Source organism: Penaeus monodon, chromosome 4, assembly GCF_015228065.2.
Source record: "Penaeus monodon isolate SGIC_2016 chromosome 4, NSTDA_Pmon_1, whole genome shotgun sequence".
In the NCBI taxonomy this organism is placed as follows: Eukaryota; Metazoa; Arthropoda; class Malacostraca; order Decapoda; family Penaeidae; genus Penaeus; species Penaeus monodon.
Genome location: NC_051389.1, coordinates 22,551,775 through 22,559,274, shown reverse-complemented (window position 1 = coordinate 22,559,274; position 7,500 = coordinate 22,551,775).

The following is a 7,500-nucleotide window of genomic DNA, read 5'->3' as shown; positions in this document are numbered from 1 at the left end:
GGAATATCTTGGCATTTCTGCTTAGTAAATGTTATAGCTCGCTGGTCTTTCTTAACAGAATTTAAAATCAAACAAACAAAATGCTACATTTCTTGAAAGAAATCTACAGTTTTGTCCATATTTTTTTGTTTTTTGGTTTGGTCTGAGTATAAATTAACAAACAAATATATTAACATACTTACGGATCATTGAATAATAACAATAATAATTGAATAATAGAATTTAAGAATAATATCCTTTTCTTAACCTTCAAAACCGTTCTAATTAGATTCAAATTCAACCAAAACCTGCCACAATGAACAGCCAATCCTTTTCTCACACAATCAAACTCTCCAGACCATCGAACCAATCACATTCTCAGACACTCTATCCTACTAAACTCTCTCAACCAATCATGGCCCCTCTTTCCCCATTTCAAATTAACCGCTGCGCCCAAGCGAACAAACACAGCTCTTTCTCGCGTAACCTAGCAAAGCAGCCATGTCTAAACGCCGTTGCTCCTCAGCCATCAACTTCACTTCGTAAATGAACGAGGCGGAAGCTTTTAGTCGTAGAGGTCAGGCCATAAAGGCTCAGTTCGCCTGTAATCAAACCCAGTCTGTAGTAGACTGCAACAGGAGAAAGAGAGAGAGAGAAAAAAAAAAGGAGGGAGAGAGGAAGAGAGAGAGGTAGGGAGGGAGGAAGAGGGAAAAACATAGAGAGATAGATAGTAGATAAATAGATAAGTAGAGAGAGATAGACAGAGAGATAGAGATAGATAGATAGAGAGAGAGAGAGAGAGAGAGAGAGAGAGAGAGAAAATAGAGATAGAAATAGATAAATAGAGAGAGAGAGAGAGAGAGAGAGAGAGAGAGAGAGAGAGAGAGAGACCGAGAGCGAGAGAACAGTTAGAGAGATAGATAGATCGATAGACAGAAGAACAAACAGATCGATGGATAGATGGAAAGAGACAATCACACACACAAACACACACACACACACGCACATATATGTGTATATATATACATGCATACACACAAACAACCCCCCCATATATATATATATATATATATATATATATATATATATATATATATATATATATATATATATATATATATATATATATATATATAGGCCGCGGTGGCCGAGCATCGGACTCAAGACTGTCACGACGGCAATCTGAGTTCGAGGGTTCGAGTCACCGGCCGGCGCGTTGTTGCATTGGGCAAGGAACTTCACCTCGAATGCCTACCTAGCCGCTGGGTGGGCAAGGCAGCCCAAGTCAGTGACTTTCCCAGAACTGGGTAAATAGAGATGGTGACTCGATGAAAACACCGGGCGGAAGGCAACGGCAAACCACCGCTCTAAATTGCCAAGAAAATCATGGAAAATCCATGATCGCCAACGTCCTTGTAGGACAGGGCACTTGAAAAAAAAAAAAAAAAAAAAAAAAAAAAATATAATATAAATATACATATATATATATATATATATATATATATATATATATATATATATATATATATATATATATATATATATACACAACAAACACACACACATACACACACACACACACACACACACACATACACACACACACACACACACACACACACACACACACACACACACACCTACTCACCTTCAGTACATTCCCATCGCACACAAAATACGCCACTGTTAATGCTCCTGTTATTCGTCCCGTTATGAGCGACATCCCACGGCCTGCTCGCCGTTATTGCTCCCGCGCTGCCAACCCGACTCCGAAAGCGAAGTTGTTCCTCCGGGCTTTGAGGAGAAGCTCGGCAACCGTCGAGGCGAAAATGGTAGATCTCTTCTGAGACTCTTTATGATTTGCTCTCTGAGGCTAGCGGCGCTCTCTCTGCCGCCCTGGGCCTCTTGTAGGATTAGTGGCGCGCTGTCATTACTTTATTTGGTAATAAAAAGGCGGTCCCACTCTCCTCTCCGTCTACTCTCATTTCTTTGCTTGTCGCTGTTGTCATTTTCTTCCATTCCTTTCTCCTCCCTCTTTCTTTTTTCTCTCTTCATTTTTCTACGTTTTCATTTTCCTCTCCCTTTCTCTTTCTATCTTTTTTTTCATCCTTTCTCTTTTTGTCTTTAGTTGCTTTTTCCTGCTCTCTCTCTTCACTATACCTCTTTTCCTTTTTATTTCGCTTTCTTTTTTTCATATCTTCCTGCCCTTTACCTGTCCTCTCCCAGTATTATTTTTTTACCTATCTATTTTCTCTTTCCGATTTCCTCCCTTCTCTCCTTATTTTCTCTTTTTCTTTTTTGTCAGTCAGTCTGTCTGTCTGTCTGTCTGTCTGTCTGTCTGTCTGTCTGTCTCTCTCTCTCTCTCTCTCTCTCTCTCTCTCTCTCTCTCTCTCCGTTCAGTCAGTCTCCACGGTAACCTTTCGGGGAACTGCCAGCGAAGGAGCGGCTTTCAATTATGCAAACGCCGCCCACTGATTCGTGCGAGTAAGTGGTGGCCAAAACGTCGCAATGGTTGGTGGAGTGGGAGTGGGGGGTTGGGGATGGGGGTGGATGGTGGGGAAAAGGGACAATAAAAAGTTGATGGGTCTCTGAAATGGCCAAAGGTCTACCGCTGTCTGGGTGTCCTGACTAATGTACACTCGCACACATAGGGACACAGGGGCAGACGTACTTTTGTGATACACAGACACACGCATGAAGGGATATATAAGTTTCTGTATACATATGAATGCAGAACAACGAAGGGAAGTATAAGAAAACACACGAATATGCCGAAAGCCTTTTCGCATCTTGGCATTAAATGTGAAAAAGCCTTCGATATATTCGTGCGTTTTCTTGCACTTCCCTTCGTTGTTCTACTTGCAATTTGTTCGACATGAATTCCACATATGAATGCAGGTACACAATTAATACTATGCAAAGAACATAAACCATATATAAACGCATACACCTACAAATACATATATAGTATATACATACACAAACACAGAAATAAAGGAACACATACGAAATACTCACACAGAAGCAAGCAATCACACAAATAGAACACATTTACTTCCAAATACCTACAGACACCCACACACATACATCCTCCACACGCAATAAAAGAGAAAGAGAGAAAAAACAAAGATATTAAAGAGCGAGAGACTTTATCGTTTAAAGGGTATGGTTATATACAGTACGTTTATTTCCTCCACACTCTAGTTTCCGAAGTCGCTTGTGTGACTGTGGAGTTTACTACATCGTGGCTTTCCCTTTCAGCTGTACTATTCGAAGCAAGTGTGGTAAAGGCCAGTGCAAGGGGACCCACACACACGGTAACCGGGCCTCAATGGTATAGGGATATATGCATGCATCAGGGACAGGGAATATGTGTGTATATGTATGTACGAAAGACGTGCAGGTATATAGAGGGATTTGTACACACACAGGTAGATGCAGGCCGTAAACCCTAGCACAGAATGACATATACCGTAAACATGGACATAAACACACAAACAAACATATGCTAAGAACACACACAACAAATAACATACAACAACAACACCAACAACAAATACACACATGCAGATAAACAAACCCCCCACGAATAACACACAGCCACCCACCCCCAACCAAACACACAAGAGAGTACACCAGATATCACAGTCGGATTTTTCCCCAAGATCCTTTTTGATCCTGCGCCATCCCGAGTCCAATATGTTGAGCACAGATTCTCTACATCAGGAATACGACGTCGAAATCCTCCAGAAATCCTATTTGCCGTTGAAGGAACCAGAACGTCAGTGCATATAGGCGAGGGATTGAGGGGAGGTGACGATGGGGGTGAGGAGGGGAAAAGAGGGGAGGAAAGGGAGGAAGGAAGGGAAAAGAGGGGGAGAAAAGAGAGAGAGGAAGGGAGAAGAAGGGGATAAAGGGGAAGAAGAAAATATAGGGAAGAGGAGGGAGTGACAATGGGAGGGAGCGGGAAGGTAAGGAGGGAAGGGGAAGAGGGGGAGAGGAGGAAGGGAGGGAAAAGAGGGGAAGAAGAGGGCGAAGAAGAAGATGAGACAGAGTAGAGGGAGCGAGAAGGGACGGAGGGAAAAGACATGCAGTAAAGAGAGGGAGTAAAAAGCGAAAGAGAAGGAAGAAGAGGGGAAAGACGGGAAAAAGGCAGCGAGGGAAAAGGGAAAGGAAAAAGAGGGAAAGAATGCAAGAAAAAACAAAATAGGAAGAGAGAGTGTGGGAGACGGGGAAGCGAAAGAGTCGGAAGAAGAAAGAGATGGGGCGAGGATGGAGGGGATGGAAAGGGAAAGAAAGAGAGGGGGAGGGAAGATATGAATAGGATAATATCAGAGTACAAGGGGAAGGGAGGGGAGAGAGGAGGGGGGGGAGGGCAGAAAGGAAGCTGATGTCAACACAAAAAAGCTCTCACAGCGCATTGTCTGGCAGGCTTTTACCCTTTTCGTTGATAACAGAAAAATTGTAGCAAAACATTCCTATGTGAATAGATAACAAAGGATAAAAAGAATATATAGCAGAAGTGAAATGTATAAATGTCTATTGCATCTCTGCCTATCTGTCCTGTCATCTCCCAACCACCACAAAAAACAACATTAACTATCCAAATATCTAATCCCACTTTTAAAACCTACACCTACCTATCTACCCATCTACCTATCTATACATCAACACATTCATTCCTTCATTGATGACACAGTATCTCCAAGTACCTTTTTCCTCATTGGCATCAAGAGACGAATATCATCATATCGATACAAATTGCGGAAAGGATTTTTTCCCCTTATTATTGAAAACCCCATTTCCTGGATTGGGTTCCTCTATAGGCTAATACATCGCCCTGATTACATGCCCCTGAATGTGATATGTGGAATCTCTCGGGAAGATTATGCCCCAGGGATTAGTGCTTTTCCCCGTTTTCTTTCGTATTTTCCCTTTTTTACTTTCTCCGTTTACTATCTTCCAAGCCATATGCGATATATATACAATAATAATTATTATATATATTATAATTATATATATATTATATATATATTTATAAAAGGAAAATAAATAGATGTTTAATGATATAAAGAAAAATTTTAACTAATCTATCAATCTTCTATCTATCTGTCCATATCTACTACATTTTTTTTATATACATATTTATATATGGAAAAGATAAAAATAATTTTAAGAATACCCATTTATTATCTGTCTATTATCTATTATCTATCTATCTATCTATTATCCCCCTTTTACAATTCAATAATTTCCCATTATATGTATGTATGTAGTATCTTTATCTATTATCTATTATTTTTGTTTTAATATGTAGGGTGTGTGTGGTGTGTTTTTGGGGACTGCAATGCATTCGTACATACTACATATATGTGCGAGTGGTGTGTGATGATGTGATGTATAATTATTTTATTATATATAAACCACACACACACACAACAACACCACACCACCACACACACACACACACACACAAAACACACCCAACCCCCACACACCATACACACTCACCACACACCCCACACACAAACACACACAAAATACACACACACATCTTATAATATATATAATATATATATATTTTAATATATAAAATATAATTATTATATATAAATATATATATGCGTGTGTGTGTTGTGTTGTGCATATATATATATTTTATTAATTTTTATAATATATATATTTATATATATATAATAATATATGTGTGTGTGGTGGTTGTGTGTGTGGGGTGGTGTGTGTGGTGTGTGTAGGGTGGTGGTTGTGGTGTGGGTGGTTGTGGTATTTAAACAAAAAAGCAAAATAATATTATATATATATATTATATATCTATATATATTATATTAATAAATATATTTTAAATATATAATATTATAATAATATTTTGGACCTGTTTCTTCTCTCACTATTTTGTTTTATCTATCCCTGTCTATTCACCTTATTCACATACGTCCAAAAATTTTCAACGGAACAAGAAATCCTCTCTTCCTCCCCCCTTTTTCCCCCTTGTTTTTGTCTTTTTGAACTTCCTCTCTCTCTCTCCTCTCTCTCTCTTATTAAAATTATATTAAAATATATATTATATATATATATGATATATATATATAATATATTATATAATATATATATAAATTATATATATTATATTTATATCCTTCCTTCCTTTTCCTACTTTTTCGCAACGCTGATTCCCTCCCTTTTTCCTATAACTACCCCTTTTACTCTCCTCCATCTTTTCCCCCTTTTCTTTTGTCTTTCTAACCCTTTTTTTACTGTTTCTTTTCCCTTGTCACCCTTTCTTATTTTCTTATAATCTGTTTCTCTGTGTACACTGTCTATTAGGCTCCTTTTTCTACTTTCCTCTTCCTATCTATCTGTTTACTACCTCTCTGTCTATTTGTCTATCTCCTCTGTCTCTGTCTCTGTCTTTTTTCTGTCTCGGGGCTCTGTCTCTTTCTGTTCTGTTTTTTGCTTGTCCTGTCTCGTCTCTGTCCTGTCTCTGTCTCTTCCTGTCTCGTTTTGTCTCTGTTTTTTTCCTTGTCCGTCTCGTCTTTGTTCTGTCTCTGTCTCTGTCTCTTCTCGTCTCTGTCTTGCCCCTGCCTTTCTGTCCTGCTCTGTTCTGTCTCTGCTCGTCCCGTCCTGTCTCTGTCTCGTCTCTGTCTCTGTCTCTGCCTCTGTCTCTTCTCTGTCTCTGTTTGCCCCTGTTCCCGTCTCTTCTCTTCTCTGTCTCTGTCTCTGCTCTGCCTCTGTCCCCCTGTTCTGTTCTGTCTCTGCCCTTCCCCCTCTGTCTCTGTCCTGTTTCTCGTTCTGTCTCTGCCTTTGTCTCTGTCCGTCTCTGTCTCGCTCTGTCCGCCTCGCCCCTGTCTCCCTGTCCTGTCCCCTGTCTCGCCTTTGTCTTGTCTTGTCCTTGCTTGTCTCTGTCTCTGTCTCGTCTCCGTTCGTCTCTGTCTCCCGCTCGTCTTTCTCTGTCTCTGCTCTGCCCTCTGTCTTGTCTTCTGTCTTGTCTTGCTCTGTCTCTGTCTCTTCTCTGTCCCTTTTTTCTGGGCCTTTGTTTGTCCTGTCTCTGTCTCCCTTCTGTCCTGCCTTGCCCCGCTCTTCTCTGTCTCTGTCTCGTCTCCCTCTGTCTCGTCTCTGTTCTTCCTGTCTCTTTCCTGCTCTGTCTCTGTCTCTGCCCCGTCCTGCCTTGTCTCTGTCCTCTGCCTCTGTCTCTTTTCTCTGTCCTTTTTGTTTTGGGGCTCTGTTCTGTCTCTGTCTTCGGCCCCTGTCCTGCCCCTGTTCTCTGTTCTGTTCTTCTCTTCTCTGTCTCTGCTTGCCTCTGCTCTGTCTCTGTTTTTCTTCCTTTTCCCTCTCTGTCTCTGTCTCGTCTCTTTTTCTCTGTCTCTGTCTCGTCTCTGTGTTTGTCTCTGTCTCTGTCTCGGGCCTCTGCTCTGCCCCTGTCTCGTTTGCCTTGTCTCTTCCCCTTTTCTCGTCTCTGTCTCTGTCTCTGTCTCCTCTTGTCTCTGTCTCTTTCTCTGTCTCTGT